The sequence below is a fragment of the Chrysochloris asiatica genome, unplaced genomic scaffold (genome assembly GCF_000296735.1).
Source record: "Chrysochloris asiatica unplaced genomic scaffold, ChrAsi1.0 scaffold00061, whole genome shotgun sequence".
Taxonomy (NCBI): Eukaryota; Metazoa; Chordata; class Mammalia; order Afrosoricida; family Chrysochloridae; genus Chrysochloris; species Chrysochloris asiatica.
In genome coordinates this window covers 16,164,881-16,190,417 of record NW_006408579.1, presented here as the reverse complement: position 1 = coordinate 16,190,417, position 25,537 = coordinate 16,164,881, and positions in this window count along the sequence as shown.

Below are 25,537 nucleotides of genomic sequence, written 5' to 3'. Positions count from 1 at the left end.
ATTGATGACAGCTCTTCTCTGAATGTTTGGTAGAACTCACCAGTGAAGCCATCTAGACCTGGACTTTTTTTGGTTGGGAGTTCTTTGATGACTAGATCAAGTTCTGTTTTTGTTATAGGTCTGTTCAAGTTTTCTACTTCACTCTGTGTAAGTTCAGGTAGGTCATGTTTTTCCAAAATGTATCCATCTCCTCTAGATTTTCAAAGATATTTTCCGATGACTTCCGCATTCCATTGGGTCATGTCACTTAGGAATGGGCACAAATATGGATCTCTTCCAATCAGTCAGCCAGATAGTTGTCTTCCAAATTTCTTGGCAAAGATGAGTGAGTGCCTCCTGTGCCGCCTCACTTTCTTAAAAGATTTCAATTTTCATTCCATCAATTTTTGTTCTTGTTCTTTGCTAAATCCTTCAATGCACTTTGGACTTCTTTCTTCAGAATCATTGGTTCTTGACCATATGCTACCTCATTAAATGGTTGAACATCAACCATTTCCTTTTGTTACAGTGACTCTGTGTATTCCTTCCATCTTCTTTTGATGCTTTGTGGATCATTCAATAATTTGCCCAGAGCATCCTTCAATAACGAAGTTCAGGCTTGAATTTTTTCATCAGTTCCCCGAGCTTGAGAAATACTGAGCGTGTTCTTCCCTTTAGGTTTTTTGATTCCAGATCTTTGCACATTTCATTTTAATATTTGACTTTGTTTTCTCAATCTGACCTTTGAAATTTTCTGTTCAGCTGTTGTACCTCTTCGTTTCTTCCATTTGCTTTAGCATCTCTATGCTGGAGAGCATGTTTCAGAGTCTCTTCTGACATCCATATTGATCTCTTCCTTCTTTCTTGTCTTCTTAATGACTTTTTGCTTTCTTCCTGTATGCTGTTATCCCACAACTCTTCTGGCCTTCTGTCTTTACTGTTTAATGTATCAAATCTGTTCTTCAGATGATCTCTAAATTCAGGTGGGATGAATTCAAGGTCATATTTTGACTCTCATTGACTTGATTATCAATAGATGTGAATTAATTCTGTCGTTATGCTTAATTTTTTGAGGTGCTGCTGGTTTCCTTGTTCTACATGCCTTCCTATGCTGAGTTCATGGGGGGTTTTTGTGCTTTTTCCTCATCAGTTTCTACAGAGCTTTACTGTTTCTATGCTCTTCTTGGATGTTCATTCTCTTGGTATATTGTGCAGTATTTGTTTTCTTTGAGGTTACCCTGTATTCTATTAACTTTTTCTTCCATTTATTTTATCCTGAAATTTACATGACCTCCTCGCTACCTGGATCTCTGTTCCTCTTTCACATTATTCTGCTCTTTCACATTATAATTATTTTGATCATAGACTGACCTCCCAGATCCTCTGAATTCATTCTTGTAGTTTTGTTTTGTTCTGGACTCTTCCATTTGTTGACTGAGTTCCTGGTGGTGTTGCCACATATGCCCATCTCTGGCTGTTGGTTCTCAGTCCAAAGAACTCCCTTTAGGGTGTTTTGAAGTGCTATGTTGACTTTGACAGAGTCTTTTAGCATCTGCTTATCCTGGAATGTTTTGACCACACTTTCATATTTGATTGACTGCTCTGCTTAGTAAATTACATTAGTTGGCATTTTGGGTTTGTTTATCTTTAAGTGTTTTATATATTTCTCTCCATTGCCTTCTTGCCTGCATGGTTTCTTCTGACAGATCAGAGCTTAATCTTACTGACTTGCCTTTGTAGGTAACACTTCTCTTTTCCTTAGATGCTTTCAGGATTCTCTCCTTGTCTTTGATTTTGGAGAGCTTGATTAAAATATGTCTTGGTGATTATCCTTGGGGTTTTATCCTTCCTGGGGTTCATTCAGCTTTCTGAATGTTTATCTTCTCATCTTTCAGGATGTTAGAGAAATTTTCTTCCAGCAGCTTTCCAACTATTTTCTTTGTTGTTTTCTGTGATCCTTCCTGTTCTGGGACTCTAGTAACACTTACTTCATGTTGTCCCACATGAATTTTAAAATATCTTCAGTTTTTTTATTTATGCTTTTTTCTGCTTGCATTTCTATCTTAAGAGTATTGATAGATTTGTCTTCAAACTTGCTGATTCTGGCTTCCTCCCTTCAATTCTACTCCTTTTCCTTTTCAGTGTATTTTCCATTTCTGATCATTTATTATCAATCATTTGGACCTCTTTTTGCAGGGTTTGAGTTGTTTCAAGTGCTATTTTTAATCTTATTTGATTATTCCTGTAGCACTTTCCTGACTTCTTCCTTATTCTCCTTAACCCCTATGTGGAGCATTTGAATGCACCTCAAAATCATTCTCCTGAATTCCTTCTCAGGCAGTTCCAAAACCTGCCCTCTGGGCATTCTAGGTCTACCTCCAGCTCATTTGTTTCAGCTACTCTATCTTTTTTCTGGACATGAGCAGAAAGCTTCTGTTTCTTTTTAAGCATTGTGATACTGTTGTATTTTCAGTAATTAGAAGAATGCATGTTGGTATACTATTAAGCTCTCTGATTGCCGCCTGGTAGATGTTAACAGGAGATGGGCTTCTCTTTTTACTTCTCTTATTACTCAACTCAGAGTGATTTTAGCACATGTTTGTTATTTACACTGCTCTGGTGTATAGCAGCTGGTATTGGTTCTTGCATGGATGGTGGGGTTTTATAAGGTAGGATTGTAGCTTGGTTGTATGGCCACAATTTCTGTCTCTTCTTGAGTAAGGCAGGGAAAGAAAGAGCCCCTCAAGTTTAAAAGGAGACTAAAAAACAAAACAAAGCAACAGCAAAAAAAAAAAAAAAACTGGATTGGACACTAAAGTCTATAATCTCCACCAAAAAAAAAAAAAAAGTAGAAAATTATAAGTATAATTTTAATGCCCCCTTTTCTGCTTCTTGTCTTCAAGGCCTTAAGTTGTTTCTGTTGTTCCTTATGATGTAACTCAAGATTTAGTTTTCAGCTTTTTTCCTTTTTTGCCCCTCTCACTTCTCTTCAGGAATCCTGGTGTGGTGCTTAGGGTTAATGCGCCAGACTGCAAAGCCATTTGAACTGTAAGGTTGGCAGTTCAAGCTCACCAGCTGCTCCTCAGAAACTCTATACAGGGTTGCTATGTGTCGGCATCTACTCAACAGTACTTAACAACAACAAAACCTCTCTTTAAGCCCGTTCAGGTATTTCTCTTAGTGAGAAATAGCCCAGGGCTGGCCATAGCCATTTTTGAAGACCTTCCCATTTTAAGCTCTTCCTGTTGACTTGTCCCCTTTCTTCGATTCTGTGTCCAGTAATCTTTGCTGAGCAGATGTGCACACATGTGTAGTAGAACCCTCCAGGGGGTGGGGGCTGTCCACTCACTCAGGTAACCCCTCTAATCACTAGAGTGGAGGTGTGTAGACAGAGGAATGTAAATGAATGGGGAAAAATGTTTGCACCTTTATCTCTGATGATTGGTCAGACCTCTGTGTTGAGAGTGTTCTCTTGATCTTTTATCTGCTCCATCCCAGTCAAAAATGACTATGTGGGGACTCACTGGCTGTTGCAAATCAGAAAACAGCACTTTTCTTGCTTCTGCTTCAAACCCCATTCTCAGTATGTCTTAGATCATCTTAAATAATCCTTTATATGGAGTTCGGCATTCCAAGACTATCCTCTGAATGTTTCATCCAGTGTTCCATGTTATTACTGCAGAGGTCTACATAGCCCTGCTCCCTAATCTGCTATCAAGCCCCACCTTAGTCTCATCTTCTTATGATGCCTTTTCAATCATTCAGGGTTTTGCCCATAGAATCCTTTAATAGTTCATGTGTAGTTTTCAATTTATTCTTTAGTTCTTTCAGCTTGAGACATGCTGAGCATGCACTTCCCTTTTGGCTTTCTTACTCCAGGTCTTTTTACATTTCATTATAACACTTTACTGTTTCTTCTCAAGCTATCCTTTGAGATTTTCTGTTCATTTCTTTTACCTCATCATTTCTTTCATTAGCTTTAGGCATTCAAAACCAAATTTCAGAGTCTTTCCTGACATCCACTTTGGCCTTTTCTTTCTTTCTTGTCTTTTTAATGACATTTTGTTTTCTTCTTGTATGATGTTCTTGATACTAACCACAACTTGTACGGCCTTGGTTCATTAGAGTTTGACGTGTCAAATCTGTTCTTGACATCATTTCTAAATTCAGGTAGGATATACTAAGAGTCATATTTTGGCTCTTGGGGATTTGTTTTAATTTTATTAAATTTTAACCTGTCCAAACTTGCATTTGAGTAGTTGATGGTATGTTCCTAGTTGGCCCCTGACCTTGTTTTAGTTGATGATATTGAACTTCTCTTCCCATAGGAGTAGTCAATTTGATTCCTGTAAATTCCATCTAGAAAGGTCCATAAGTATAGTCACTGTTTAGGTTGTTGACAAAAGATATTTGCAATGAATAAATGGTTGGACTTGCAAAATTCTATCATGCATCCTCCAGCATCATTTCTATCACCAAGGCCATATTTTCCAACTACCTATCCCTCCTCTTTGTTTCCATCTTTCACTACATCTTGATTGCATGTTTGATCAATTTTAGATTGAACAAGTTGGTAGAATTCTTCAGTTTCTTCACCAGTGGCTTTGACGATTAGTGTATAAATTTGAAGAATAGTTGTATTAACTGGTCTTCCTTGTAGGCCAATAGATATTATCCTTTCCCAGAAAACACTGTATTTCAAGACAGATCTTGAAATGTTCTTTTTGATGATGAGTATGACACCATTCCTTTTGAAACTCATTCCCAGCAAAGTAAATAAAATATGATTGTCTGGTTCAAAATGGCAAATATCGCTCCATTTCAGCCTAGGATATCAGTCTTTATGTGTTTCATTGCATGTTTGATGACTTCCAATTTTCCTAGATTTATATTTCATACCCCATTTTCTGATTATTAGTGCAACTGTTTCTTTTCATTTTGAGTTGTGTCCAATCTGCAAATGATATGTCAAAAATCTTTGCTATATCCATGTCATTAAGGTTAACTCTACTGTAGAAGCAACTCTTCTTCAGTCATATTTTGAATAACTTCAAACCTGAGGTTCTCATCTTCCAACACTATATTAGACAATATTTTGATGCATTGTGTGTGACACTGGAGGATCATCACTGGACTGTGAATCACAAGACTGGCAGTTCAAACCCACCAGCAGCTCCTAGGAAACCTTATACTGGGTTGCTACTATTTGGAACCAACTCAACTACACTTAACAACAATAACAAGAGCATTCATATGGTTTTTAGTTGGTAATCCCTCAGAATTGGACTTCCTATTTCTTCTTCCTAATCTTAGTCCTGACATTCCACTGAAACATGGCATAGCCTCCAGCATGACAGCAACATGAACACCATCACAGTACAACAAACTGACAGATATGTAAAGATTATTTGACTAGCTTATTTCAATTTTTGGAACCTTGTGAAATGAGTTAGTGCTCCCACTGATGTAAAAGGGTATTATGTACTTAAGAGAGTTTTACCAAAGAAAATGTGTATAATATTTATTATGTCCCCACTATCATTATTGAGCAGGATAAGAAGGCAACCTTAGAATGCATTTATCCCTGAAGCACGAACTGATAAATAACCTGTAACAAGAGGTGATGGTGTGGTACTAAAAGGAATGAAACTTGGGAATAGAAAAAGTCAATCCACGGATACATATCAAGCAGTTTACACTTTAAGCAATTATATCTGGGTCCCTCTGGGCACACTCTAAGGATCTGTATAGAATATAACTTTGATTTTTCTGCTAGAACAACAGAAGGGAGATTTATCCACCTGCTCCTGTTCCCTATCAGTCAAGAATTGCCACTTGTGGTGTTAACTTTCTTCTATTTCCAGGTCTGGGCCCGTGTGTAAATGGATGAGTGGGATGAAGTTTCCCACACTGTGGGGGTGAATATACTCAGGTCAGAAAATGAGAAGTATTCAGGGCTCCCAAGAAGATATAAGTGTCTGGCTGCCATCACAATAGCTGGATTGAGTTTAAGAGCTGTTTGGCAAGGTATAAGAGATGACTAATACCCAAGTCCCTGACCTCACAGAAACTACCTTCCAATGAAAGGTGACAATATGCCACAAGAAAACAAGCAATCTAGCTTCTCAAAGCAGTTGACGTAACAGACATACAGCAGGGGTTCTTTAAATGTACTCTCTGAGGAGGTGACAATTGAACAATCTCAGAACGAGGGAAACCAGTTATACTGTAAACCTGTGTAAGATTATTCCAAACAGAAAAAATGGCAAATGAAAACTGGCTGCTTTGGAATGAACCAGAGACCTAAATTAAGAGATTAAATGAGTAAGGAAGTGGGTAGTTAGGGACAAAGGTCAGATGGCCAGGCCACGTCATGCAGGGATTTGTAAACTGGGGTGAGGTTTTAGAGTTCTCTTAAGAATCTCAGATTAGAACACGGGCATTTATGGAACTGACATTTGAGTTTGCACCTCAGGGTCTCTGATACACTGCTCTTTGCAATTTTGTTTAACCAAGGAACACATTTGAATAACATATGTGCTGAGATTGACGTCACTTTACTAGTGAGAGAGTCCAGTGGACAATCCAGTCTGGTTCTGTTGATGCTTACTTATGACCATGTAAATTATAATAGTCACAATAGAATTATTCTTTGTTTCTTTTTAAATAAAAAAAAAAGAAAATTCTAAGATAAACACAAATGTATTTGTACAATCTTTATTGATCCGAGGCTCATTTCCCTGAGAAGACCTGGTAGCACAGTGTTTAAAGCACTTGACAGCTAACTGAAAGGTCTGTGGTTCAAACCCACCAGCCATTCCATGGAAGAAAGATGTGGCAGTCTGCTGACATAAAGATTAAAGCCTTGGAAAGCCAAAGGGGCAGTTCTTTGTCATATAGGGTCATCACTATGATTTGTAATCGACTTGTCGACAGTTGGTTTTGTTTTTTGGTTTGTGCAACAGATTCTTCATTTATAAAATATTGGGGCTGATTCTCCTGAGGTTCTATGTGTTAAAACGATGGTTAGAGCATTAAACTGATATAGATACTCTGGATTCCAAGTAGAGTCAACTTTCTCAAAAGCAACAAGGCATATGATTTTGTTTCCAAATAAAGAGCTTGAACCTCTTCAGCTAGTTTAAGAGAGCTCTCCAGGGTATGGTAATTTCCCATTGTTCATTTGTTTCCATCATCTTGAAGCTCCCCTTGAAATGTGGAGCTCCCAGCTAGTTGTTGGGTAATTAGAGCAGTTTCCCCAATAAGCCATGGGTTGTGTGTACTGGGGATAGAGAAGAAACTTAAAAGAGAAGGAGAACTGTTTGAAATTGCCAATAAGAAGTCTATGGTGACTTCCCTGAATGAAAGCCAAAGGGAAAAATCAATAATTAATGGCTAAAAAACAGTGAAAATATCACAGAATTGATGCTGGGTTATGGAACACCAGGATAAGGCTAATTCACAACCTTCAATTACAAAGTAGTATGCCTGATTTCACCCAGAGTTGGTACTGAATTCCTAGAGGAAATTAAATTTAAAAGCAAGCAAGCAAATAAATAAAGACAGAAACAAAAATATCTGGAACCTAGATACAAATCTATATAAACCACTCACCATTGTCTCCTCTGTAACATATAGGTTCATGTTAGAGAAAGAAATGTCATGGGAATAATATATTTTTTAAAGTATGATTTCTAGATTGTGTATTACTTGTCAAGGTATGGGAGGCAATTTACATTTTAATTTGAAGAGCGGTTGGTTGCCACTGTTGAATATGTTAGGAGGTTCAATGAATAGCTTAATAGTATAAAATGAGACTCATTGTAACTAGTGCATACAGGGATTCTTTATAACAAGTTCTTTGACCTTGGGCAAGATACTATTTATCTCGTGGGGCCTCAGTTTCTTCAGCTGTAAAATTAAGGGTTCTGTTTATGCTAGATGGTCAATACAATTCCTTCTAGATCTAATGTTCGATAGATTATAACAAGAAATAGACAGTATATGTGTGTGTGCATGATCATCCCTGTTTTGTGGTCTTCAATTTAGTTTTTGGAGTGCATGTTAATATGAAACTATTCTCTGTATTCTTGTGGTCCTTATCTCTATTAGATCCTAAATTACCAAATGAAAATAAAATAATATTGTCTACAAGGTTTTCAGTAAACCATGAACATGAAACAATACACTTAAACAAGATATGCTACAAGGATTAACTTTCTTTCCAACCCATTCCCCCTCCTCCTCATCCTCTGCCTACAAAAGGGAATATGATTTAGCTTTCAGTTATCTGGAAAATACTATTAACCACACCCTCCTCTTCCCAATTAAATATAACACTATTTAACTGAAGTTGTAGTAAATTACACAGTACTAAAAGTAACTAAACCAAAAATGGTGACATGAAATTGTATGATGAAAGCTACACACACAAATTCTCTCTGACTCTCACTGTCACTCTCATTCTCAAGTTCAGAAAATTCTATTTAACAGCTTTCCCCCACCCCAAAGGGAGAGGTATTGCTGACAAAATGTCTGGTCCAGGCCTTGCTTGACTTCACCTAGCCTGTTGTAGTCACCAAGAATACAAAACCCTACTGCTGTAGAGTCAATTCTGAACCATAGTACCCCTATAGAACACAGCTACCTCATGACGTTTCCAAGGCTGTGATTATTTCAACATCAGTCACATCTTTCTTCCTTGGAGAAGCTGTTGGGTTCAAATAGCCAACTTTTCGGTTAATAGCTGAGTGTTTTAACCATGGTTCCATCAGGGTACCTCATCAAATATTGTTATTATTTTTCAGTGCCACTGAGTCGGTTATGATTCATAGCATAGGGTTTCCAAGGAGTGGCTGGTGAGTTTGAACCTCTGATCTTGTGGTTCAAACCAAACTTGTGGTCCAGTGCTTTTATGCCACAGCACCATACCAGGATTTCTCATCAAGTATAGAAACACATATGTCCCTCTGTGAATCTGTGGTTGTAAAAGTGCAATGTGGTTAAGAATTTTTGGTTAACAAGCTACAAAAAGGACCACAGTCTGTGGAATTTGCACATTATCTTTTTTTAAGCTCTGATAACACCTGTACCGCTTCAATTTTGAAAAGCAAGTAGAATATAGCATTTAAAATATTTCTTCTACTTTTCTCCATGTTAATTTAATCCTTAAAATATTAATGGTTCCTTAAATATAAATAACATTAGATAAATAACATTAATGACTTCTTACTAAGTCAGCATTAACTTCCTAGGGATTTGGCAAAATCAAGAAGACCCCCTTCTCTATTTCTCCTTGTTTCAGCTTGCCATTGTGAAAAAAATATTTTTTTAAGTTGCTTACTATGATTATTCAATTCAATTTTATAATTCTATTTCTCAAAATATAGCGTTATGTGAAAATTTTATATTATCTTCCATAAAATATTTTTCTGTACATCTATACAATAAAGCATGATTCAGTGACTTAGAAAACAGAAAATCTTGTACAAGAGGCTTCAAAAAGTTTGTGGAAAATGGAATTAAAGGTATTGGAATATTTCTACAAACTTTTTGAAGCTCCCTCAAATATGTCTACAGTGTATTGTGAAGTTAAAGGGAAAAAAATCATAGGTTAAAATTAGGACACATAGTAAAAATAAATTTTTGTTCATACTCAGGTAAGTCAAAATGTATTGCTACAAAATCATAGACCCCTTTATTAAACAAAAATATCAAAATAGGAAGGACTCATTTCTCAATATGTTCTCCATTTAGGTATATACTCACTGTGAAGAGCAGTTATGAGGTACAACGCTGTCTGTGATAGGCTAATATCCATGAGCCTACAGGAAAGACCAGTTAATATCACTATTATTCAAATTTATGTACCAACCACTAAAGCCAGTGAGGATGAAAGAAAAATTCTACCAACTTCTTTAATCTGAAATTGATCAAACATGCAATCAAGATATATTGATCATTACTAGTGATTGGGATGCAAAGGTTGGGAGCAAAGAGGAAGGATCAGTACTTGAAAAATATGTCCTTGGTGATAGAAATGATGCTGGAGATCACATGATAGAATTCTGCAAAATCAATGATTTTTCTCATTTCAAATACCTTCTTTAGACATCATAAGGGATGACTATACACATGGACCTTGCCCAGATGGAATACATAGACATAAAATAGACTACATATGCGGAAAGAGATAATGGAAAAGCTCTATATCATCAGTGAAAACAAGGCCAGGGATAGATTGTGGAACAGACCATTAATTGTACATATGAAAATTCAAACTAAAGCTGAAGAAAATGAAAACAAGTCAACAAGAGCCAAAATATGACCTTGAATATGTCCCACCTGAATATAGATATCATCTGAAGAACAGATTTGATACATTAAACACTAAAGACCGAAGACCAGAAGAGTTGTGGGATGACAGCAAGAACATCATTCAAGAAGAAGCAAAATGTCATTAAGAAGACAAGAAAGAAGAAAAAGTTCAAAATGGATATCAGAAGAGACTCTGAAACTTGCTCTCCAGCATATAGATGCTAAAGTAAATGGAAGAAATTAGGAGGTACAAGAGCTGAACAGAAACTTTCAAAGGTCAGCTTGAGAAGATAAAGCCAAATATTACAACAAAATGTGCAAATATCTGAAGTCAGAAAGCCAAAAAGAAAGAACAGGCTCAGCATTTCTCAAGGTAAGGGAACTGAAGAAAAAATTCAAGCCTGAACTTTTGTTACTGAAGGATTCTCTGAGCAAATTGTTGAATGATGCAGAAAGCATCAAAAGAAGATGGAAGGAATATACAGAGTCACTGTACCAAAGGGAAATGGTTGATGTTCAACCGCTTCAAGAGGTAGCATATGATCAAGAGCCAATGATATTGAAGGAGGAAGTCCAAGGAGCTTTGAAGGAATTGGCAAAGAACTAGGCACTAGGAATTGATGGAATAAAAATTGAACTATTTCAAGAAAGTGAGGCAGCACAGGAGGCATTCACTCATCTATGCCAAGAAATTTGGAAGACAACTATTTGGCCAACTGATTGGAAGAGATCCATATTTGTGCCCATTCCAAAGAGAGGTGACCCAACGGAATGCAGAAATCATTGGACAATCTCTTCGATATCCCATGCAAGTAAAGTTTTATTAAAAGTAATACAGAAATGGCTGCAAGCATACATTGACAGAGAACTTCCAGAGGTTCAATCTGGATTCAGAAGAGGCCGTGGAGTAAAGGATATCACTGCTGATGTCTGGTGGATCTTGGCTGAAAGCACAGAATATCAGGAAGACGTTTACCTGTGCTTTATTGACTATGAAAAGGCTTTCAATTGTGTGGATCATGACAAGCTATGGACAATATTGCAAAGTATGAGTATTCCGGAACACTTAATTGTGCTCATGAGGAATCTGTACATGGACCAAGAGGCAGTTATTCAAACAGAACATGGGACCACTGAATGGTTTAAAATTAAGAAAGTTGTGGGACAGGGTTGTATTCCTTCACCATTCTTATTCAACCTGTATGCTCAGCAAATAATCCGAGAAGCTGGGTTCTATGAAGAAAACATGGCATCAGGATTGGAGGAAGACTCATTAACAACCTGCAATATGAAGATGATACAACCTTGCTTGCTGAAAGTGAAGAAGACATAAAATATTTACTGATGAAGATCAAAGAGCACATCCTTCGATATGGATTGCTTCTCAATGTAAAGAAAACAAAAATCTTCACCACTGCATCAATAAATAACATTCTTATCAAGGGACAAATGAGTGAAGTTGTCAAGGACTTCATTCTTCTTGGATCAACTAACAACATTCATGGAAGCAGCAGTCAAGAAATCAAACAATGTATTGCATTAGGCATATCTGCTGTGCAAGACCTTTTTAAAGTATCGAAGAGCAAAAATGTCAGCTTGAGGACTAAGGTGCACCTGACCCAAACCATGGTATTTTCAACAACCTCATATGCATACCAAATCTGGACAGTGAATAAAGAAGACCGTAGAAGAACTGATGCTTTTCAGTTATGGTGTTAGAGGAGAATACTGAAAGTGCCATGGGCTGCCAAAACAACAAACAGATCTGTGTTGGGAGAGGTGCAACCAGAGTGCTCCTTGGAGGCCAGGATGGCCAAGCTTTGTCTCTCATACTTCAGACATATTGTCAGGATGGACCAGTCATTGGAGAAGGATATCATGTTTGGTGAGGTGGAGGGTCAGAGAAAATGAGGAAGACCCTCAGCATTATGGATTGACAAAGTGGCAGCATCAATGGGTTCAAGCATGGCAACAATATTGAGGTTGGCCCAGGACTGGGCAGTGTTTCATTCTGCTGTGCATAGGTCACTATGATTCGGAACAGACTCAATGGCACCTAACAACAACAACATTTCCTTTAAGAATTTTGCTTTTTTATTCATACTACATCAAAATGGCAGTTTGGGCAGCCCCAGAGGACTCAAATTGTGTTTCTTTTCAATGTTGTTTGAGTTTAGGGATCCAAAAATAATATCAGTGATGGATGATATATAAAATTATTTTTTTCAACAAAATTCCCCTAAAACTACCATTAAAGAATGAGCAAGTGCATTATCATGATGAAAAAAACAAATTCCTAGATGCAACTCTCCTGGTTTTTTTCTCAATAATACAATTTTCCATTTTCTTAAAATTTCTCATACTAAATCCCCATGATCATTCTGTGTCTTTTGAGAAGATTTACCAAGATTACCCATTTGAGTCCTGCAAACCAATCACCATAAACCTCTGAGCTGATCTCTCTGTCCTGAATTTAACTTTCCCAGCTGATCTACTTGGATGCCACTGTTTTTATTGTACTTTGCTCTTTGTATCATTTTAGTAAATGCAAGTCTTGTTCTTAGTTATGATGTATTCCATAAAATTGTCTTCATTAGCTTCAATCTTTCTTAAAAGACTGATGGAAAGATCAGCTCTTTGAACTAGATGACCTTCACACAATGCTTTTAGCATCCAATGAGCTGAAAGCTTACTGAAAATAAGATGTTCGCTTAAAACTGAAAATGCATAACTATGTGAAGTCTCATCTTCAGTAGTTATTATATCAGTGGTAATTCTAAGGGTCTACTTCCACCAATTTCTAGACTTGAATCAGGCACAGTTTGTTGATTCACTGAAGCTGATGGTTTTTCCTCTCTTCACTCATATTTGAGTCCTCCCTGAGCTTTCTTAAAACACCAGAACTGTCTGAAAACTATTGTTTTATGTAGGGCAGCATTCCTGTAAACTTCCTGCAAACTTCAATGATTTGAGAGGATGCTCACATGGGTTTTGTTAGAAATTTTATATACCCCCACCTCAAAATATCTCCCCCTCCCCCCATGGCTCAAAAAGTATTCTGTTGCCTCATTTTGTTTATTTTTAAGACAACCTGGTGTGGCACTGTGGGTTAATACACTGGACTGAAAAGTTGGTTTATCTGCAGGTTGGTGGTTCCAGCTCACCAGATGCTCCTTGGAAACCCAATACAGAGTCACTATTTGTTGGACCAATTCGACAGCACTTAACAACAACAACAAAAATGATATTAATGGAGTCCTGGTGTAGCACTATAGGATAAGCACTCAACCACAAGGTCAGTTTTAACAGCAAGTCGGCAGTTCAAACTCACCAGCAGCTCCTTGGAAACCCTATACAGGGTTGCTATGAATCACAACCCACTTGACAGCACTTAACAGCAACAATGAGACTAGTAGCCTCATATGCATGTGAAAGTAGGACAATGAATAAGGTAGACCATAAAAGAATTGATGCATTTGATTTATGGTGCTGGAGAAGAATATTAAAGGTACAGAAGAACAAACATCTGTTTTGGAAGAAGTACAACCAGTATGCTCCTTAGAAGTTAAGATGGCCAGATCTCCTCTCTCATACTTCAGACATATTATCAGGAGGGACTATTCCCTGGAGTTGGATATCATACTTTGTAAAGTGAAGGCACAGAGAAAAAGAGGGAGATTCCCCAGAAGATGGATTGGCACAGTGGCAACAATGGGCTCAAGCAGAGCAGCAATTATGAGGATGGTGCAGGACCAGATGGTGTTTCATTCTGTTGTGCACAGGGTTGCTATGTTTCAGAAATGACTTGACACACCCAACAACAACAACAACAACGAGACAAAGACAAGTATATTACTGAGAGATCTTGTCAATAGCCATCCTCTGGTTGCAAAAATATGTTTAAACACATTTTGTTTGGAATAAACTTGTGTATGTATAAACTGAAATCCTAGCAGCAATATTGTTTTGTTGTTGTTGTTGTTTGCTTACACTCGTATCTGCATGTTTATGTGAAACTCTGAGAAGATACACAACAAAAGCAAAGTACTGGGTCTCTGGTTGGTTAGAATTTCACCAGATTTTTATTTTCTCTTTACACCTCTTCAAATATTCTCCAAAAAAATGTATTTGACAAAATCCAATACCCAATCCTTATAAAACACTCAACAAAATAGGAATAGAAGGGAAATTCCTTGACAAAAGTAAGGACATAAATTCAAAACCAATGGCCAACATTACTCTTGATGAAGAGAAATTAAAAGCATTCCTCTTGTAAATAGTAAATAGACAAGGAAGGCATCTATAACTAAACCAACTCAATATTGTGCTGGAGTACTTAGCCAGAAATATAAAGCAAGAAAAGTAAGTTAAAGGCATCCACACTGGTCCGATTGTGGAGTTGTAGGATAAGCACTAGGCAGCTAACCAGGTGGTTCAAACCAGTCAACCATTACTTTAAAACTCTCTACTAGGCTGCTATGAGTGTAAACCAATTCAGTGGCATTTAAAAACACAACAACAAACTGGCAAAGAAGACCTAAAAGTCTCTGTATCTGCAGTTCATATGATCCTATACATAGAAAATACCAATGACTCAGCAAGAAAATTACTGTAACTAATTGAAAGATTCAACAAGGTGACAAGGTACAAGTTATTATTGCTAGGTACTGTCGAGTAGTTGGTTCCAACTCACAGTGACCCTATGTATAATAGAAAGAAACACTGCCTGCTCCTGAGTCTTCCTCACAGTTGTTACTATGTGTCCGCTGATTCTGCTACTACATCATTCCATCTCATTAGCTGTCTTCCTGTTTTCCCTGACCCTCTGTTTTACCAATCATGATGTCCTTCTTCAGGGACTGGCTCCCCCTGATAACATGTCTGCAGTAAGCGAGATGAAGTCTTGCTATCCTGGCTTCTAAGGAGCAGGTTTGCTGTACTTCCCCAACACAGATTTGTTTGATCTTATGGAAGGCCATGGTACTTTTAATTTTTTTTTCTTCTCTAACACAATAATTCAAACACATGAATTCTTCTCCAGCCTTCCTTATTTATTGTCCAAGTTTTACATGCATATGAGGCAATTGAAAATACCATGACTTGGGTCAGACACACCTAGTCCTCAAACTGACATCTTTTCTCTTGAACATTTTAAGGAGGTCTTTTAAGCAGGTCTGGCTAATGAAATAAGTTCTTTGATTTCTTGACAGCTGCTTCCATGATTTGATGGTGGATCCAAGCAAAATGAAATCTTTGACATCATTTTTTCCATTTATCATGAAGTCTTTGATCTTCATCAATAAGTATTTTAAGTCCTTTTCATGTCCTTGTTTCCTTGTTGTATCACATGCATAATTCAGGCTGTTGATGAGTCTGCCTCTAATCTGATGCCACAGTCTTCTTCATATAATCCAGTTTCTCAAATTATTTCCTCAGCATACAGATTGAACAAGTATGGTGAAAGAATTCAACCCTGGTACACACTTTTCTTGATATTAAGTCATTCAGTATCCCCATGTTTGGTTCTAACAACTGCCTCTTGATTAGGTTCTTGAATAGTTGGTCTATGAATAGGTTCATCATGAGCACAATTAAGTGTTATGTAATACCTGTTCTTTGCAATGTTATCTATGGGTTGTTATGATCCACTCAAAGTCTTTGCACAGTCAATAAGACATATGTAAACATTTTTCTGGTATTCTCTACTATCAACCAAGATCCATTTGATGTAGGAAATGATATCCCTAGTTCCCTGTTCTCTTCTGAATCTGGCTTCAATACCTAACAACTCCCTGTTAATATACTGTTTTGACCATTTTAAAATTATCTACATCAAAATTCTACTTTCATGTGATATTTATGATATTGTTTGATGAATCCCACATTCCGTTGAGTCTCCTTTCTTTGGAATGGGCACAAATATGAATCTCTTTAAATAAGTTGGCCTGCTAGTTGTCTTCAAAACTTCTTGACATAGGTGAGTGAGAGCCTCCAGTGCCTCATCAATTTGTTGAAATATTTCAATTTGTATTCCGTCAATTCCTGGACCCTAATTTTTCATCAATGTCTTCAATGCAGCTTAGACTTTGGTTCTGGATCATATGCCCCCTCTTTAGAGTCTGAACATTAACCATTTCTTTGTGATACAGTGGCTATGTTTATTTCTTCCATCATCTTTTGATGCTTTCATCATCATTCAATATCTTCAGTTCTTTCATTTTTTTTTAAATGCTGAAAGAGTTTTGCCTTTTTGGTTTTCTAATTCCAAGTCTTTGCACATTTCATTATAATATTTTACTTGTCTTCTTGAGCTGCCCTTTAGATATTACTTCATCATTTGCTTTATCATTTGCTTTAGCTTCACTACAGTCAAGAGCAAGTTTCAAAGTCTCTTCTGACATCCATTTTGGTCATCCCATTCTTTTTAATGACCTTCTTCTTCCTTTTATATGATGTTCATGCTGTTGTCCCACAATTTTCTGACCTTCACTCTTTAGTGTCTAATGCATTAAATCTGTTATTGATATGGTCTCTAAATTCAGGTGGGATATGTTCAAGGTAGATGCTCGTGAATTTGTTTGGGCTTTCATGGACTTGTTTCAATTTTCTCCAGCTTCAGTCTGAGTTTGCATATGAGCAATTGATGATCTGCTCTACAGTCTGCCCTGAACTTGCATTGACTGATAATATTGAGCTTCTTCCCAAAGGTGATGTCCATCTTGTGATGTCCACATGTATAGTCACCACTTACATTATTAAAAAAAAAAAAAAAAAAGATACTTGCAATGAAATTGATCTTTCAAAGTTCTATCATGTAATCTCCAGCATTATTTCTATCACCAAGGCCATATTTTACAACTATCAATCTTTATTCTTTGTTTCCAAGTTTCTCAATCCAATCACCAGTAATTTTCAATATATCTTGATTGCTGTTTTTGTGTTGTTGTTAAGCACCTTCTAGTCAGATCTGACTTATTGTAACCCTGCATAGGGTTTACAAGGAGCAGCTAGGGAATTTGAACCACCGACCTTGTGGTTCAAACCAGCCTTGCAATCCAGCGCATTAACCCATAGCACCACACCTGGACTCCATCTTGATTGTATTTATCAAGACTCCAACTTGATTGCAATTTCAGACTGAAGAAGTTGGTAGAATTTTTCAAACTCATAATCATTGTCTTTAAAGGTCAGTGTGTACATTTGAGTAATAGTGCTATTAAATGGTCTTCTTGAATGTATATAGATATTATCCTATCAGAGAATGTACTTTAAGATAAATCTTGAATGTTCTTTTTGCCTCTGAGTGCAACATCTTTCCTCTTGAATTTGTCACTCCCAGCATAATAAAACATATGATATCCATTTATAGAAAACTGAAACAGGACCAATATCACACACAATATTACAGAAACAAACTCAAGATACGTCAAATAACTAAATGTAAATCCTTAAAGTACAAAGACACTAAATGAAAAGCTAGAGACAAAATAAGGAGCACTAATTCATGGACTCCTGGTATGGCTCTGCAGGATAATGCATTGGACTACAAGGTCAGTTTGAACCACAAGTTTGGCAGTTCAAAGCCGCTGGCCACTATTTGGAAACCCTGTGCAGGGTTGGTATAAGTTGGAAGCAACTCAATGACACTTAACACTTAACACCACTTAATGACACTTAACACCACAACAACACATCATATGAGTACACTATTAAACAAAACTGAAAATAAACAGCAAAAGGCAAGCTAGATGATTTATTGTATTGTTAGGTCCCATCAAGTTGGCTCTGACTCATAGTGACCCTATGCACAACAGAAGGAAACACTGCCCACTCATGCGCCTGATCCCATTGCTATGTGACTGTATCAATCCATCTCACTGGGGGTCTTCCTCTTTTTCTCTGACCCTCTACTTTACCAAACCTGGTATCCTCTAGGGACTGGTTCCTTTGATACTATGTCTGAAGTATGAGAGACAAAGTCTGACCATCCTGGCTTCTAAGGAGTTTTCTGGCTGTACTTCTTCCAACATAGATATGTTTGTTCTTTTGGCAGTCCATGGTACTTTTAATATTCTCCTCCAACACTATAACTGGTCTTCAGTCTTTCGTGTCTAATGCATCAAATCTGTTCTTCTGATGATCTCTAAATTCAGGTGGAATATATTCTCATTTTCTTTAGCTTCAGCCTGAATTTGCATATGAGCAATAGCTGGTTTGTTACACAGTCTTCCCCTGGCCTTGTTTTGGCTGATAATATGGACTTTATCTAAGTCTTTTTCTAAAGATGTAGTAAATTTGATTTCTGTATATCCCATCTGGTGAGGTCCATGTGTATAGTCATCTTTTATGCTGTTTAAAAAAGGTATTTGCAATGAAGAATTCATTGGTCTTGCAAAATTCTATCATGTGATCTCCACCAAGGCCATATTTTTCAACTACTGCTATTATATATGCAGTCTTTCAATTATTGTTATTTATGGGTAGAAACAAGTGGGTAGAGTAGGAAAGGGAGGGATATTGGCAGTATACTCATGAATATATATATGCTTGACAGAGAATATTAGTACATGGATATACCTTTGATAAATCCAGGAATGTGGAGGAATACATAAGGTGCAAAGTTATTAAAACTTCTTAGACATAATGAAACATCTTAAAGGAATGAATTATTAGGCCTTGGGGCTCAGGATCACAGTTTCAGGGGACACCAAGATCAGTTGATAAAAAAAAAAAAATTCTCTTTTGAGAAGATACTGATTTTGTGATTGTAAGAATGTATGAAATAAAATTAGCCTTCTGAGCATGATAGTAAAGGTAGTAAAACAAATTGCTATGCTGGAATGATTTTTTTTCTTTTATTAGCTAAGAATTCAAAAGTGCTCATAGTATTTGAGTGAAACCAAAAGGAAGAATTCTACTCTCATGAAGGTTGTACACTAATAGGTTACTACTCTTCACTCTCAGTCCCAAGTCCACTCCTAAGGAAATATCTTGTAAGGATCATTTAGTAAATGTTCCTTGGTTAGGGTGGGTGGCTCTTGCAACAAGAATCCAACTCATTTTTATCTTTCTCTTTTTTCTGAGTTTTAAAACTTCCGAGGAGAATTTTATTCCATATCTGATTGGATAGTAAGCCTCATCAGCTCTTTCTTTATAATGTCCTTGCTTCCATCACACTTGGCTGAAACCACCGCCAATAAGCAGGCTCTCATCCTAAGGTGACTAAAGAAAAACCTAGAGTTTGTGGGTGGTTCAAATGGTTAAGCACATGGCTACTAACAGAAGGTTGCTGATTTAAATCCATCCAGAGGTATCTTGGGAATACATGTGGTCACTTGAGTCAGACTAGATGGCAACTGGTTTGGTTAACACGTCTTTGGAATTCCTTTTCTCCTTTCTTTAGTTAAAGCTACCTTCATAATTCATCCAACTAAAAACTGACTTTGTATATGTTATTCATATGTTATTCCTCTATTGAAAAATCTATGACTCTGACATGAAATAAAAATAAGAATTTTGAAATAGCTGCACTCCTTTGTCTAGAATCCAAAGTCCTCCATAATCTTTTTCATCCTCTCAGATGACTTTATCTGTCTCAACTCAGACCACAAAGCCTGTTTGTTCCAGTAAAACAGCAGACTCACCGTCTTCTGAATCGGCCTTGAATATCTCCAGTCCCCAGTGCTGGATCCTACTATTTCCTCTGCCTGCAATGACTTGGAATGTTGTTCCCACCAGACTAACATCTATAATATAAAAACAAGCTCAGATTCCACATTTCAGAGATACCTAGCTCAGTCGACCCTGAAGACATTTCTCCCTTTTCTAAAGTCCTGGGCTACTAACTCATTCAAGTCTATGCTTTATGTTATCTAAGTTCTTGTGATACATGTAGATTCTTTCTCTCCAACTAAAAGATAAGTTCCTTAAGAACAGGGGCTATGTTTTATGCTTTGTATTTTTATGTGATTTTTTATTGCTGTAAAAATATAGCTAAGACAATTTTTGCCAATTCAACATTTTTTTTTTCCTTTTAAAAGTACCTAAAACAATGTTTTTTCAGTAATCCCTTGAGTATTAAACTACCTTGTAGGTGGGCATTCAATAAATATATTTTGATTAATTGAAACATTAAGCATCATGTTTTCTAAGCATTTGGGGAAAGAAATATGTATAGCAGCATATCACACTGCAATTTTGCTTTTAATATAAGTGACCCAAAAATAAAATCCAAGACAAATCAGTAATACTTGAGTTAGCCACTATGATAATCACAAAAGAGAAGTTTACCTTTTGCTCAACTTTCTATTTCTGAGAATAATGTCCTTTTCTCAATGAGGGTGTTTAGAAAGAGCATTTTAAAAATTTGTTCAAAATACACAGCCATGGTTTGCCTCTAGCAGAAATAATGTGTGTTCCTGCTTCCCTTTGTAAATAATTGAATTTGTCTCTGAAGTTCAAGAAGTTCATGATTTCTTTTTGTATCTGAAACAGACAGCTTCAGTTTTCTCTTTATATGCAGCAGACTATAATCTAAGGCAGAGGACAGGCTGTGCACTGGGATTTGGTGAGTAGGGAGGATAATAGAAGAGATTGACATGGCTTCCATAGAGGAGTTATTTTTAAGTATAGAGACTGCCTATCCCCATGCTGAAAAGGCCTTTAGAAAATATTAACAAGATTGAAAAGTGATGGGGCAAATTCCCATCACCTGGGATACCAGGGCTGGTCTGTGGGGTGTTGCTGCCACCTACTGCATGCAAACAGCCATGAAGGGGCTGCCACCAGGTCTTGCAAGCTGCAGGGCACAACTATGTTGAGTTAGCATTTGGTGGATATTTAGAAACTTTCTTCTCTTAGAATCAGGGTGGGTCTCAAAAGATAACTAGTTATAGCTGACTACTCCAGTTCACAGAGGTTTCTAGGCATAAGAGACTTACATACACTGCTATCATGAACCAGATTCTGAACAATACTCAAGAAGTGCATATTTGCCTAGCAATCACTGAACAGACTCCAGGACTATATTAAACGCGAGTCTAGCCCTGGGAAACAAATGGAAATTACTCTTTTCTCAATTTGAGGAGGTTTTTGTTTTGTTTTAGAAGAGTTGGTTCACTTTAAAGTAACATGAGACAGGAAAACATTAAATACTTCAAAGAAAGGTGTTGTTATTGATTAATTCAATAAACTTAGATTTTCAGTGGTCCCCACTTAGGTAAATACCATTTTATAGGACAGATAGGGTTGAGATACTTCAATATCTTCTTTTAAGTTATATCTCAATTTAATAGGTACACAAACCTGGTCTGGTGCATAAACATTAGACTGCTGACTACAAGGTCAGTGATTCAAATCCACTAGCATCTTCTTGGAAACTCTATACAGGATCACCATGAGTCTAAACCAATTCTACAGCACTTAACAACAATAAAAACAGTCTGTAGATCAGGATCTCCTTAGTATGAGGGGGCTACAAAAAGTTTAAGGAAAAATGCCATTATCTGTTCATTCCATTTTTCTGTGAACTTTTAAAAGCTCCTTCATGTATCTTCTGATCTGTTTTTTCCTCTATACTCCATCTCTTTGATGTACTGAAATTTCTAGGGGGCAGGAAAAAAAGATAAAGGTGCCTAAAGCAATGGTGTCTCCTCCTGTCCTTCAATCAAGGAATTGACTCTTCGCTCCCCAGCCCTCCCTGTAAACATCACTGTCAGCCCTAGCAGCCCAATACCACCCTTGATCTGAAAGCTTTAGGGAGAAATAAAGAGCAAGGGAGCTGTGGACTAGGAAAAGCCTTCATTTGGCATTTTCAGGAAGTATCACTAACTGAATAGTAATAGTGTGAGGGCCATGTTTAACCTCCTCTGTCGACACAAGGAAGAAGGAGAATCAAACACTGCTATGAAGAAGTGGTCAGACATGCCTCCACCCTCCTTTATCATATCCTGACACCAATCATCCTTGTCCTGGCACTCTACTTCTCTGCTGGGTTTGAAAATCATTAACAATGGACACAGAGAACTCACAGATAATGCTACAATTATGGGGCTTATTAGGGAAGTTAACAAAGTACAATTTAGAATCACAAAAACTCAGGATATGGCACTCCTCTAGTTAGGAACACTTCTCCTCGGCTGTTCTGTAGGCACATCCATCTCTCTCCTCTTTGGCCTCTCAACTACATGACCCCTTGGCCTCTGCCCTGCTGGGGCAAGCGTTATAAACTCCTTTGTTGTTTGTTCTTGTTAAATACCGTCGAGTCGGTTCTGACCCATAGAGACCCTGTATAGGATTTTCAAGAAGCAGCTGGTGAACTTGAACCATCGACCTTGCAGTTCAAATGGCTTTGCAGTCTGGCGCATTAACCCACAGCGCCACACCAGGACTCCACAAATTCCTTTAGCACTTCCGATATATGCCCTGTTCTGCAACCCAGCCAATGCCCAATTCTGTAGGTCAGTATCCTGCCTGAAGGCACTCAGCTTTTCTTGTGGGCTGGGAAGCCCACTGCTGTCTCTCCATGTGACTGCCTCTGAGGCCACCTCTGACATCATCTCTTCTCTACTCAAGGACTTTGTGGTCCAAAGGATGCACTCTGCTCATGGCTCTCTTATCTTGATGATCTTGAGATCTTCTATCCCTATTTTTCAGATGATTCATTTAAAACCCAATGAATGGCAATCTGACCAGTAACCATGTAGGACTCTGTTACACCTGTTTACATGATCCTACCTGGCGCTGATGTGAGCTGGAGTCTCCCACCTCCCTGAGTGGCTTGTACAGGCCTTGAGTTCTGTTCTGCAGCTGAAGCAGCACCTAGTCTCAGGATGGCAGGACATGTTGCAGATGCTAGTCCTCGTGGTCCATGCAATTCCTCTTTTCTGTGGAAGTGCTTGGAGCTTAGGAGAGTGACTTACATCTTCTCTGTGTCCTGAGTTGTTATGAACTGATTTGGACCTTGTGGGAGTTGTTGAGTTTCAGGAAGCTAATGTCCCTAATGTTGGTCTCTAAATAAGGAGCTCTGGTAGCGTAGTGGTTACGAATCGGGCTGCGAACCTTAAGGTCAGCGGTTCGAAACTACCAGCCGTTCCGCGGGAGAAAGATGAGGCTTTCTACTCCCGTAAGGATTTACACCCTCGGAAACCCTGTACAGGGTCGCTATGGGTCGGAACCAACTCGACGGCACTTAACAACAACAACAACAACAACAACAACAATGTTGGAGCTAGAAGCATGGTTTGTCCTCCATCCTTAGGAGCTTTACAGTTTCCACTGGCAAGTGGAAAAATGTTCTCCAGTTCGCCAGTGGGTGATAAGCTTGCTGCTAGATGTGTTACATGAATAGTTATCAGGGTCAGGAGTAATATTTGGGGGATATTATTTGGGAAAAGGCTAAAAGTGAGTTGGTGTAAAAAACTGATGGTACTGTAGGATAAGCACTGAACTGCAAACCATTCTTCAAATCCACCAGTCATTCCATGAACTAAAGATGAGACTTTTTGCTCCCATAAAGATTTATAGCCTTGGAAACCCTACACTGTCTCTGAGTTGGAAATGACTCGACAGCACTTAACACCACCAAATAATTTGGTGAGCATTACAAACACTATGATAGAAAAGCCATGATTCACTGTATCACAGTATAACTGTGGTGCCTTGAATTTACTTGATACAATGTCTTCTTAATTCCCACCAAGTGACTGGTGGGGACAAGGTAAATAAGGTATATAATACTTCAAGGCTGGGATTGGTTAAATTTGCCCTCCAGCTAGGCTTAAAAAGAGTTATTTCAGAAGCAGAGGCAGAAGACCCCAGGACCATGAAGAAGGAAGAGTATGAGTGAAACGTGAGATCCCTACCTAGAGAAAAAGTGACAGCTGAGGTGATGGAAGAGGCAGTGGCATGGAGAGGCAGAGCAGCTTTGGGCTCTAGGCCCATGGACTGAGTACAGCAGAGTGTGTATGGACAGGAGACTGGCTTGAAGAATGTGCCCTTTGGGCATTCACAGACTAGCTAAAAGAACTTTGCAACACTTGCCTGCACAAGGCAGAGGTCACATTTCTAAGAGGCCTAAGACAAGAGTAGAGAACTGCTACATCCTAAATTGGTTTTGATCCTAAATTGTACCCTGTTCATGTCTTCTTTAATAAACTCCATAATTATGTATTGTTATGAGTTCTGCATGGCCACTGGAGTGGATTATTGAACCCAGGTGTGAAGCCAAGAGTGCTGTGGGAGGAATGATTGGTGTCAGAACAGGGTAAGAAGGTTGCAGGGAAGAAGCATGTCTGACCTCCGCTTCAAAGGAGGCCTTGGGTTGATTATGAGTTTGATTCTCTTTCCCCCACATGAAGCCAGGGGAAGTCAGATATGGTCCCCACATGGGCTTTGCAAACTCTTATGGTAAGTATTTGCAGTTGTCTGTTTGTCCTGGGGCGCCAGAGTCCTGGTGTGAATCTGTGCACTGAACCTCAAAGTCGGTTTGAACCAGAAGGTCTGTAGTTCAAACTTACCAACTGCTCCTTGGAAACCACATACGGGTTGCTATTAGTTGGAACCTCATAAAAGGAGCTCTAGTAGCGTAGTGATTACGAATCGGGCTGTGAACCAAAAGGTCAGCGGTTCACACTTACCAGCTGTGCTGTGGGAGAAAGATGAGGTTTTTGCTCCCATAAAGATTTACAGACTCAGAAACCATGTACAGGTCTCTATGAGTTGGAACTGACTCCACAGCACATAACAACAACAACAACAACAATGAGTTGGAACCTACTTGACAGCATTTAACAAGCAACAACAATTGTAACAAACTGGGTGACTAAAAAGGACAGAAATGTGATCTTTCAGTTCTGGAGACTAGAAATCTGAAAACAAGGTGTTGGCAGGGTTCACTCTCTGAAGGCTCAAGGGAAGGAATCGTGCTTGAGTGTTGTACCTTCTGGTGGTCCCAGGTGTTCCTTGGCTTGTAACAGCATAACTCAAACTGCTGCCTCCGGCTCTACATGGCCATCCTCCCTCTGTGGCTCTGTTTTCTTATAAAGACACCAGTCACAAAGAAATTAGGGACCACTCTTGGTCCCTAATTAGCTTGAGGACTAAGGTGCACCTGACCCAAGCCATGGTATTTTCAATAACCTCATATGGATGTGAAAGCTGGACAGTGAATAAGGAAGATCATAGAAGAATTGATGTCTTTGAGTTGTGGTGTTGGAGAAGGATACTAAAAGTGCCATGGACT